Raw genomic sequence first — 13,150 nt, 5'->3', positions numbered from 1 at the left:
AATGGTTTGTCACTGTTGTTTACATAGCATTTCATTTATTACTAGGATGTTTATTACTTGCTCAGATTTTATTGAACATTTGTATTATTTCTTTTGTGAATTGTCTGTTCATGCTCTTTGCACATTTTTTCTCTCATTCAGATGTTTGCCTTCTTATCTTTTACAATTTTGCTTTTAAAATTTAAACAATACTTCACAACAATCATTATAAGGGGAGGTCATTATTGTAAGCCATTACATTTGACGTCTATTTACAATAATAGTACCAACCCAATTGAGACTTTTCTATATTGCCCAACACTGTAGGTAAATATTCTTATACTGGAAGACTCAATTTAAGGTACAAATTCATGAACAGGTCAAATGCTTCTTTATAAATAAATGTAAAACAATTATGCTTTTGTGTTCAAAGGGCCTTCAGTGGTTGTGAAATTACTAATAGATTATAGCATCTTCTGGTTCAAACGTGGTAGTTTTAGCAGTGACAAAAAGTCATTGCAACTTCCAGTTGTTGGATCATGCAAAATGTAATGGAGAACTTAGAATAATTTTAATGTTAGTGTAAGAAAAATCATCAATGCTGGGACAGGGATGTAGCTCAATGGTACAGTGCTTTCCTAGCATGCATGAGGCCCTGGGTTTGATCCTTAACGTGCATGCACACACACACACACACACACACAAATCCTACCACCAACAACAAAACATCAGTGCATGCAGTTAGCACCCTAGTGGGCAATCTCAAAGGAATAGCCATGGACTGAAGTATTGTGGAGTAGAAAATACATTCTTAACTTTAAGACAAATTGGAATGAAAACAGTTTCCTAGAAGAGACTAAGAAATTATAGCATAGGGAATGAATGAATGATTGGAAATTGATTTCAATTTCTAATACCATTTTAAACCTCCTATCTTTTATGGGTATTAAATTATCTTTAAATTAAAACAAATAAATAGTATAACTGTATGACTATGTGTCAGGATAAACATAGTTCCTCTACAACTAGTAATTAGGAACTCTAACCTGATTTACTTAAGTGGCTTTGACAAATAGGGGAATATAAAACCGATTTTTGTTTCCAAATAGAAAAATAACTTTTAATCACAATTTTGAAAAAAAAGACAATTTTTACATTTTTTTATACGAGTAGTGTATTACATTGATTTTCTTTAATCACAGCAGTTTTAAAAACAGGCTGAGAAATATCGCTTGTATTTATGCCACATTTTTTGTTTTGTTTTTATTTTTGCTTTAATTCTCATATTCAAGAAAGTCTGGGGTTGGGGATGTAGCTCAGTGGTGTAGTGCTTGCCTAACCTGTGCAAGGTCCTTGGTTAGGTTCCCAGCAACACACATGTGATGTCTGTGTGTGCACACACACACGCGCACACACACACACACACAAAGTGGTTGGAATGTAAGTCACTATCACTCTTGTTTTCCAATATGTAAAGTGTAACACATTTCTAACCAAACTAAGTGCCAGCTTGAATGAGTAGTGTCTTGAGAATATGCTGATATGATGCTTGTCACCCAGAATTCTGTGGTAAAAGATCTTTAGTCTGTGGAAAACCACTAACAGAAAAACTGAAACTATAAAGGGTGGCAGAAATAATTTTATACATAGGGTAAAGGTATTAATTATTATTTGAGTATTTACATTGAATAGAATAGTTTTAATTCTCCCTGTGAGTTCATTTAAAAAAATTAATAAACCAAGCCTATGGTATGGAGTCAGGATCCTTTCTGTAGGCTGTGGTGGGATAGGAAACCTGACTTAAGCTTGAGTTCCATAACTCAAATGCCAGAGGTACCCTGGCTGCAGGTATGATGATATCAGGATCAAATTGATTTCAATAGGATCTCATTTCTCTTTCCCAGGATTTAATCTCTACATTATCTTCTTTAGCTCTATTCACAGGCACTCTCTACCTCATTTCCTTTCAAAATTCTCAGCCTTTACCCACCAGGACTGGCCTGAATTCAGGAAATACTTGACTTAACCTTAGCCAAGGCTCCATCCACAGAGCAGGAGGGAGGAAGCCCCTGCCCTGCCAAAGGAAGCAGAGTGGGGAAGGGGAGAATATCTAAGTAAGTGGATGCAGGAGAAAAGGGAAATCAGGGTTGTAGAAGAAAACCTCAAAGTTCTGCTATTCCTGGGAGTGCAGCAATTTTCACCACTGGGCTTTTTCTTTCCTTTTTGGTTGCTTCTTAGCAAAAAAATCCTTAAGAATAAGTGCAGAGAATCCTTGTCGTCACAAACTCTGAAGGAGTGAGAGATAGATAGCAGCATTGAGAGATGAGCCTAAGAGACATGGACATCTAGATAGAATATTATATGCTAGGGATGTTGTCCAGATCACCTTAATATCTATCAACCTTTTTTAAAAAAATTATGCACAATAACTTTAGTGAACTATTTCCCTCTTCCCAAAGAACACTGAAACTAACCTGATTTTATATACATATTATTTTGTGGAGCCACCTTTAATCAATTAGCTATCTTTGAAAAGTTGCACATATTTTGTTGTAGTTGCCCATATATTCAAGGAGTACATGATTCATAAATGAGAATGATTATTTCATTTCCTGAAAATTTTCCAATTGTAGGCATAAAATTATTTTTGAGACCATTGTACAATTTACACAAGAACATAAACAAAAAAAAAAACTGACAATATCTTCTTTTATAACACCAGTAGGAAGTCCTCAAGAGTTATATCGGTTTTCTTGCAAAACATAGAATGACGTTCTAAACAAATAGGTGACATTTGATCTAGAAATACTGGGGTATAGATGTTTTCTGCAGGGTGAACTAGAATGGCCAACTATTTCAGTAAACTTCTACTTATTGTTACCAATTAAGGTATTTAAGTTTTGTACAATTTTCAGGATAAGAGCTGCAAAACTTTCAATTACACCACATAAAGAATATTTGCATATATATGAATACACCCCAGTGAATCTGAACATTGTGTACATCTACAAGATCCTAATTAGAATAAGATATATTCCATACTTGTATAAATATATCAAAATAGATTCTACTGTTATATATAACAAAAAGAAAAAATAAGATTTTTTTTTCAAAAAGAATGTTTACCATGAGTAAGAGATGTCAAATAGACATACAAGAGCCCAGTAGAAAATTGGGGGACTTTTTCTAAGATTATTTCTGTTCTTAGTGAGAATCGGGGGAAAAAAGAGCAAGCAGGTAAAGGAGAGCTCTTCTTTGAAAATGAATCCTTTTAAAAAGAGGTTGCAATTGTAGTATCTTTTCCCTGAGCCACAAAGAGCTCATGGGAGTGAAATAGGTGTATATGTATTCTTGATGGATAAGTTTAAAATAGAGGAAGATGGAAAGACTTAGATTTCTCCCCCATTAGTATCTGATTATAAAATGATTATTTCAGATAATTAAAAATGCTTGTTTTGACTATTCATTGTACCAAGCTATAACAAACATTAAATCATTCTCTGAGTAGATTTTTCCCACCCAGTAGATAATGTGTTATATGCTTTCAAGAGAAACTTGTTGGTTCCTTGTAGAGAACAAGATAGATTTTGCAATGTATCTATAGGTTGTAAAAATACAAGTATTACTTTAGCAGTTACTTTTTTCTTATTTTTAACAACTTTATTGTAAATATAGTGAAAAAACAATGTTCTAATTCATTTTTTTATTCTTTTCTAGGATTGTGTGTTATATATTTTTTGGGTTGTCATTAATTTTTATAATGAACTCCTACCAATGAATGACTAAATCTGAAGACTCCAAGATGGAATTTGTTGTGGAGGTTTTCCTCAAATTATTATGCCACTTGTTTATCTTATGCCTATCCCACCACCATATTTTTGAAACACAAAACTTGTTTGGTTTTACAACTTAATGTCTAGAGGAGACATTTCCCTCGAGGTATATTTTACTTCTAGTCTCAACCACATCTGATTTAGATTATATTTAAATGAGACTTTGGGTTTAGTCTTTAGAATTGATGTTAAAATGAATGAAGACCTTTGGAAAAAAATGTATTTTGCATGTGAGATGGACACGAATTTGGGGGGCGGGGCAAGGAGGAATATTATGGACTGAATATTTGTGTACCACCAAAATTCATATGTTAAAAGCCTAACCCTCAATGTGATGATATTTGGAGGTAAGACCTTTGTGGGGTAATTAGTTCATGAAAATAGAATCCTTGTGAGTGGGGTTACTGTTCTTTCAGCATGAAAGCTGACCCTCTTTTTCTACTCCTTGCCATGTGAGGGTACAACAAGAAGAAGATCATCTGCAATCCTAACTGGGATTTGACCAGATGGCAATCTGCAGGTAATTGATCTTGGAATTTCCAGTCTCTAGAAATGTGAGAAAAACATATTTGTCCTTTAATCCACTCAGTCTATGGTAACTTATGATAACAGCCCAAACTTACCAAAACACTGCCCAATGGAAAAATCAAGCACAGATGCAAAACTATATTTAAGATATTTTATTTATTTTCCTCATTTTGTTTTCTTCTTGGATGTGACTCAAGTAATGTGTTTTAGGGAATACCTTTCCAATTTAAGGAGTTGCCATAGTTTGTGGCCTTAAGAAGCTAAGGGGAAAAGGAATAACCATGGTGTAATGGGAAGAATACAGGCTGGTGGAGAAAGACATGGTGTCAATATCAGCTCTGCCACTTGGTAGCTCTCTGACTATGGGTAACTTTCCATAGCTCTGGTTCTCTCATACTGGAGGGCACCCTAGTTTATTCCAGCTAAGAGGTTAATAGAGGGAATTTAACATGCTCATGTACGTGAGATGCCTAGCATACCACTGTTAGTGACTGCCAGTAGATCCTCAACAAATACTATTTGCTATCTTCTATTAAAATGGTTGTTTTCACAAACATTTATACAGTAGCAAAATATGTCTTTTTACCATACTGAAAGACACTTAATCTATAGTGCATACAAAGTATATATTGTATAATGAATTACTATGGATTATACACTGTAGGCACTCATGTAAGTCAAAAGTAGGTTTTCCTATTGATGGGCTAAGTGATTCAGGGTACTGGACTCTTTTTAGCTTGTGGACTATACCATTTTCAATGCTTGACCTCCCAGGAGATCATGTTCATCTGTACAAATCTATCAGAAAGAAAGAATATGGAAAATGGTACATGAAAAGTTTCTATGGGCCTTATCTGGAAGGACACATCACTTCTAGTCACATTCCACCAGCCAGAATGCCATTATATGACTATATCTAACTTTAAGGCAGCATTAAGAATGAAAGCCAACTGTATGCCCAGAAAGAAAAGGAGATGTGTATGAAGAGCAGTCAACTAGTCTGCCACATCAAGCAGTTAATAATATGAAAAGTTGACATGAAAATTATATTATGAATAGACAAATACATTCATTCAGAAGCTATATTTGTAATTATATTATGGATTATATTGTGCAATTGGCCTGGCAGAAAAAGAAATGTATTTTTAAAATAAGAAAATTTTTATGGGAAAAAGGTATATATGAGGAAGTTTGTGAAATGTGCAGTGCAGAAAAGGAGGTGGATATAGATGGGAAAATCATCCTACATTCTGAGAAATAGTCTGGGAATGTTTTTGGAATTGATAAGGGACAGCAACATTTATGAGAATGGAAAGGTTAGAGAGGAGTGAGATACGAAGATTAAATAAGTAGCAGTCAATTAGTTCTCATTCCAATTGGTCACTTGAAATCATAGTAATCATTTTGAAGCACATGAGATTGACCCACAATTGCTCAATTGTTGGTGAAATTACAAGTGTTTACTCTATATCCATGAGTAATTGCACATGCAATACACATCTATGCCAAAATTATGTGTACAGAATGGCTTTTACTAGGCAACTTTATAGCCTTTATCTTTTACTCGATTATAGCTCTCTAAACTATGCATAGGGAACACTTGTAGAACTGTGGTTAACTGCTTCTTTTAATCCCTCAATATATCCTGAAACAGTGATTTAAAGGGCGGGGGGAGAAAGCAACTGTATTTTCACCTACACAAGTCACACCACTGAATTTATTCCTTTGCAAGTTCATCTATGTCTAGCCATTTCAATAAACTAAATGTTTGTACCCCATCCCCATTCATATGTTGAAATCCTAATGGCTAAGGTGATGGTATTAGGAGGTGGAAGGAGGCTTTGGGGGTGATTAAGTTATGAGGGCAGAGCCCTCAAAAGTAGGATTTGTGTCCTCATAAAAGACACCCCCGAGTGACCCCTGACTCCTTTCACCATGGAGGTTACAGTGAGAAGACAGCCATGAGAAAGTATGCACTCATCAGATTCTGAATCTGCCAGTGCTTTAATCCTGGGCTTTCACTCTCCAGAATGAGTAAAAATATATTTCTGTTTTTAAAAAGCCATTCAGACCATGACATTTTGTTATAGCAGCCAAATTAGACTAGGACCCAATGTATATGTCAAGGACCCTGGCTTGTTATGATAAACTAAGTTTCTACAAAATGAAATTTTAGTTGTAGAGCCAGCTTTTATTCTCTTATTTATTTTACCAGCGTAGTTCCTGAAATAAAATTTTTATGCTTTTCTAATATGAACATTTGGACCTGTATTTACTTAAGCTGTATTGATTTGCCCATGTGAATGACTTCTGCTCAGAGAAATATTTTAATGACATCAACATTTAAGAGCTTAATATGTGAAGCCTTCATGAATGGAATTAGGGCCCTTTTATAGAAGAGGCCCCGGAGAGTTGCCTTGTCCCTTTCATTATGTGAGAATGCAATGAGAAGACATCATCTATGAACCAGAAAGCCAACACTCAGCTGAAACCTAGTCTTGCCAGTGTCTGGATCTGGGACTTTCCAGCCTCCAGAACAGTGAGAAATAAATTTCTGTTGTTCATTAGCCATTCAGTCTGTGGTAATTTGTTATAGCATCTAAGCAGTGTAAGATACCAGGTTTTTAACCTTAAGCAAATTGCGTAGCCACTAAGCCATAGTTTGCTCACTCATAAGGAGGGGGTCCTGATACCTCTAAGGATACCGTGAGGAATAAATGAAAAGGGATATGTGAATAGAGTCCTTAACAAAGTATCTGATGCACAGCAAATCACACAAAAAGGATAGAAGTATTAGAATTATATATTTTATGTGAATTACATGGAAAATGAATATCAATTTTATGAAACATACATAATATATGTGGAATAAAGAGTTTTAGGTACTACTGTTTTTATCAAGTCTATGAAGATTGAGGTTTATGTATTCCGGTGCAGTTAGATGTTATATAATCTTTTCCTTCCTTCCTCTCTTCTTTCTTTCTTTCTCTCTCCCCTCCTTCCTCTTCCCTGTTCTCCTCTCCTTTGCCTTTCCTGTTCCTCCAATAAAGTCTTATTTTAAGTAGTCTTGGAAGGGGAAAAAAAGAACATGTAAGGCAAGTGATTGCAAGGTGTTCTGACTGGTGAGGAAGTGCAGTGCCCACAACTCAGCCCACTCAATCACCCCTCCCTTCTTCTCATTCCCTAACAGCCTGCGAAAGGCACCAAAGAAATTCCAGTGGGTTTCTAGAAAAATTCAAAATCATTCCCAGTTCTCTGCTTCTTGGGTTAAAGTGACTGGTGGAGAACTAGGATGACTTCCAAGGGTACTGATCTTTGCACTATTTCAAACTGCCTTATTATCCCCTATTTAAGTACCTGAGGGGAGGGAGGCATCCGAATTGTTGAGACACCCGTCCAAAAATGACCCTTAGACAAGTCATGTATAACTGACAAGAGAAAACTCATTCTGCACTTTAACATTATCAAGCAGTATTGGAGACTTTAGAGGCCCCATGACTGTCATTGATATTTTCGACATCAAGTCCCAGAGGGTTTTAAGGTAAGCATAGAAGTGAGATAGAATGCTAAAGAAGAAGGTCCCAGAGGGAATTTAAAGAACTGAGAGGTGGGCTCTTTTTGAGAAAACACTGCAATAGGTTTCATTTATTTGTAGGCTGAGAAAACGAAATCAGTTCAAGCTAAACTTCTTAATATGTCCAGTACTAATTAAGACCTGCTTAAAATAATACATTCAAGGTAGAAACCTAAAAACCACCAGCTTTTTAGATTATTTTTTATAATGAAAATAACAAAGAAATGAGGTGATACTAAAACAGTGTTATCTCAGACTAGAGAGGCAAAGACTTAGAGAAGATATAGCTGAATCTCATGACATCAGAAAAGATATTGACAGGGCTGGGGATATAGCCCAGTTGGTAGAGTGCTTGCCTCACATTCACAAGGCCCTGGATTCGATCCCCAGCACCACACACCCAAAAAAAGATATTGAAAAAGGAAGACCAGCACAACTTCTCCCCTGGTTGTAGTTTCATTGAAATATTTTGAGAAGATGCCCAAGATTTTTTTTTCTTTTGTATGTGTGTGTGTAGTAATTTCTTCTCATTTTTCATTTTGATATATATGTCTCTGTTTCATACTTATGGAACAAAATTATAAGTCAAATTTTCCAATTAACCCTGATAATGTCAGGTACTTGAACAATAAAAATGATTTTGGGGGGACTGTGCGGATATTCAAGTCCCAAGTCCCAATTGCCATTCTCTGCACTGAATTTAATCATTTGAAGGGGTACTATATTCTAAGAAAAATGTTTTCCGTAGTTGCTGACTTCCAAAGCTAATCTTTTTTTTTTCTTTTTTACTTTTTAGTTATTACTCAGTCCTGATTATGTCAAGAGAAAGACTGAGGTTTGTGTTAATATTTCCTTAACATGTAACACTTGTTCACATCCTTCTAACAGAGAATGAGAGTTCAGTAAATAACTGAATTTACAAGGAAGATGCGTGGGTTTGACAAAGTTTGAGGTGAAAAAAAGGAAACACTGAATTCATATCAGAGACACCATAGATATTTGCAATAACAGATCTGGAATTCACAAATCCAAGGTGTTCGTTATGTTAGTTTACTCAAAGAGCAGCATATAAGTGGAACTCTGTATCATGAAAACCTAAAACATAGACTTTAAGAAAGGTTAATCTAAATTCACAGATGACAGGAAAATATCAAGAAGTCTTGAGTATATCCCTAATCTTTTGAGTTTCACATGACATACCCCTTTATGCTCCTAGAATAGACAGAATATTGGATGGACCATGGCTCAAACCCACTGAACTAATTCTTGTGCCTTTAACTAAAATCCTCTATTTCTTTGAAAAGACCTCTTTTAAATTGCAGATGAAGCTGGTCTGGGGAAAGGTGTCCCTAAAGAGAAAGTAGCGTAAGTGCCCATGTTAGTGCTATCTTACTGTGTGCACAGGATAAATCTAATGCAGATTGAACTAATCTAAAGTTCAACATCTGTTTCATTCAAAGTGGAACATTTGAAATTCAATGCAAAGAAGGACTTTCAAGCCTGGCTTTTATTCTGAACAACTAATTGCTGTAGTCAGTTTCCAATTTTTGAGTCCATAAAACCCTTTAGCTAGTCCCAATGAAAGTCCCATAAAGTAGCATTGTAATTTGATAAATGTATTACAGGTTTCATTCTGTCTTAAAAAGAGCCATTGTATATAACTTAAATTTTTTTTTGAATTTAGTAATATTGAATATCAATGATATTGAATGTCATGGTTAAGAGCCTGCATTTTGGAACTGGACAGACTTGGAACAAAATTTCACATGTGATATTGAATGATTCTGGATGAGTTTTTTTTCCTATAGAATGAAGATGAAAATAATACCTACCACATGGATAGCATTAATGAACTAGTGTTTGTTAGGGGCATTGAACAAAATAATTTAAGTAAGCTCTTACTGCAGTACCTGGCAAAAGGTGAGGGGTCAAAACACATTAACTATAATTAATCATCATCAGAATAGTATCTTTATTCAGCATTGATCTTTTGATTTAATAACCTGGTTTATAGAACATAAACACCCAGGTTAAATGCCTATTTATGAAGTATCACTTGAAATTTTCAAACATGCAGATGTTTAGCACAATGAAAATAAAAAAACAGTTTTTCTTTTTATCTGGGGTTTTTGATATTTCAACACCTATAACACTGGCAGCACAACATCTATTCTAGTCTTCATGTATTCATATTTTCTAAGATACTCACTTGAACTCTGCTCTAGGCTGGGTTCTGTTCCCACTCCCTCAGGTAGTAGAATGCTTAGAACTAGAGAGTGAGAGCTGATAGCTCACCTACTACATCCTTACCAAACCTACCACCTTCTATGAAAAGAGAAGAAGGAATCTCAAGTCTCAGAGGTGGGGATTGTTAGTGGTTTGCATACGTTCTACTGAGTCAGAATTTAAACTCTAACACTATGCTCATTTCATTGCATATATGGGTCTTCAAAACTGCAAAGGCTCAATGTTGTTCCTATATGTTACATTTCTTGGGTCTGATTAAAAGCTACATTTCAGATTATCCCTAAAGTTCCAAACAAGTCTTGATTTATATGCAAATATTATTTTTTCAAGATTTTGAAATAAATTTTACATGCTTTACAGATTTTTTGGTCTCTAGACTGATTTTATTTTTAATACATAAATATTCTATATTCTGTCTGAGGTGTGCTAAGAGACTGAAGCTATTATAGTCCACTTGTACACAGGAAAGTAGATTTGACAAATAATCTTCTGCCAAAGTTATTGCTAAACATAACTTAGTTAAGAGGTTTTTGTTAATCACATTCTTTCAAATGCCAGACAAAAGTTTTTTTGTGTTTACATAGCGTTGTGTGTAAATGCAAAATGCCCATTTATAATGCACACATTTTACGTCTATTATGGAGAAAAATCATCATACATGGTAGGTACTCATTTATTACTCAAAATAATTTATTTGTGAACTCTTGCATGTCTGTGTTGATGGTGTCCAGAACCTAGAATAGTGCCTGGCACACAGCCATTCAGAGAGAGATTTCCTGACATAGTGAGTGCTGTCTCCCCTACAGAGAATGTGCTATAGCCCATCACTGTGCTTTATACAGCATTTTACCATGGCACAAAATTCAAATGCACACCAATTTTGGGTCTTGAAAATATTGTCAGAAATTAAAAATAAAAAAGTGTAACTCAGTTATTCCACGTACTCTAATAGTACTTTTAAATTTTAAAGTTGTAATTATCTTATTCTAATGTTATAAGTAAGCTTCTTTTTGAGAATATATATTAATATTGCCATGCATATAGCTAACCATCATACAGTGGCAGAGTGAAAACTCTGCTGGCTCCACAAAACTTTTCAAAATGGTTAAAGAAGAATTTCTGAGCAAATAGGAATATTAGGTATCCTGAGCCAAAGCGGCTCAACTATGTGAAATTTTGTGAGGGGCACTGAAATCATTGTGGCCCATTTAAGAAAAGAAGATGACCATGAAGAGTAATGTGATAAATAATGAAAGAATAGGAGCATATTTCAGTTTTTTAAAATTGAATAATAATAATAATTATTTTTTTTTGCAAAACACTGTTCCTAAGGTTGTGTCCAGAAGACATTTTATAAATTTATACATACATGAAAATTTTCTTTATAGGTAAAGTATTGTTATGATATCACCAAAGAGCACACCGTTTGTTCTGAAAAAGTTCAACCAATATTTAGTTGGAAAAAGTGCTTTTTCAGATGATATATTAAACCTTAGAAAAATCAGTAGCTAAAACCTAAAATGGCATGGAAAAAAGTCCTGTTCTGTAATTCTGTATATGATGCTGGGATTAGGCACGCAAGTGATGGCTTGATCTGTCAGGGGTAACCTGAAAACTGCTGACTTCCTGGATGTGAGCCAAAGGTTGCCCTTGGGGTTCAGATAAGCCAGTTAATCTCCTGACGGAAACAACTAGTCTAGACGTTGAATTGCTCTGGCACAGTACTTGTCAGGGATGCTGTGGAGTGACTACATTCTAATTTTGCCCACTGTGGAGTCCTGGAATTGTAAGGGTGTTTTGGGCAGGAGTATGGCACAGTTGCTATGACTTGACAATTCAGCTGCTGAGAGAATGTTATACATAAGGTGGGGTATTGGGTTTGCTTGATGTATTTTTTTTAAAGAACAATTCTCAGTTACCAATGGAGAGAAAATAGCTGCATAATAGGTCTAGCTTGTTTTATTCATGTGTAAGGATGTAATAAGGAATCTGTAAGCCGGTATTAGACTGTGCTTCTGATCCTCTGAGAGGTTCTTCTGGCTGTGAGGATCCTTAACAGTTGTTGAGAGAGTCACTTGGGACTACTGTATGCTGATGACTGAATTGGAAGACACGTCCAAAATGAAAAGAGGACTTTCTAAAGAGCCAGCACAGAAAACAGGCAGCGATTGGACATTGAGCAAAAATCTGACATAAAATTCTACCATTACCTGATTTTTTGATATAAAAAATCTAAAACAGATTACATAGCAGAATGGGTGTTTCTCAGGCTTGGAAGGCTTCAGAGCTACCATCTTCAGCCTGGAGAGAGCTGAAGACTCCAATGCATGGTTGGATGTCACACACTGACTTGATATATTTTATTTTGCACCATATCCTATTCAATATTGAGGACTTCCTTCTTTCAGGATGCTCAGAACTAGAAAGATGGACAAAACAGGTACTTCTTTTAATGATGTTACATTCCATCAAACATGGCTAGATCAAATAAGGAAAGAATATTACCAAGAGGAAGTTGAACAGCCACCATTACATGGTACTTGGAGTTTGTATCTGTTAGTGGACATGGGTAAGATTCTCTACCTTTCTAGAAGTCTGACTTCCCTAATTGTCTTATATTATTCTACATATTCTTCTTCTTATACTCACTTAAACCTGTGACTACTAGTTTTAGTCTGTAGACACCAAAGTTTTCTTTCTAGCCCTACGCTTATTCATGTTTCTGTAGCCAAATGTATCCTGTATTCTTATGAAAATAATGTAGGGGAACTTTGAAGAAAACAATTCTTTTCTCCTCTAAACATATCCTTCAGATGTGACCCACTTAGGTTTGTTGCATCATATTCCTCCAAAGACCAATCTGAATCTTGGAGTCTTCTGAGATCCCTTCATCTCCTTCAGTTTCACATCTAATTTGCTTCTATTCCTCTTGATTCCTCTATTATAGGCTGGGTTCTCTAGGATGAAGATTCCACCTAAAATCAACATC

This window comes from Marmota monax, unplaced genomic scaffold (genome assembly GCF_021218885.2).
Source record: "Marmota monax isolate L192 unplaced genomic scaffold, Marmota_monax_Labrador192_F-V1.1 WCK01_AAM20220418_F8-fsc00018, whole genome shotgun sequence".
Classification (NCBI taxonomy): domain Eukaryota; kingdom Metazoa; phylum Chordata; class Mammalia; order Rodentia; family Sciuridae; genus Marmota; species Marmota monax.
This window is presented reverse-complemented; position numbering follows the sequence as displayed.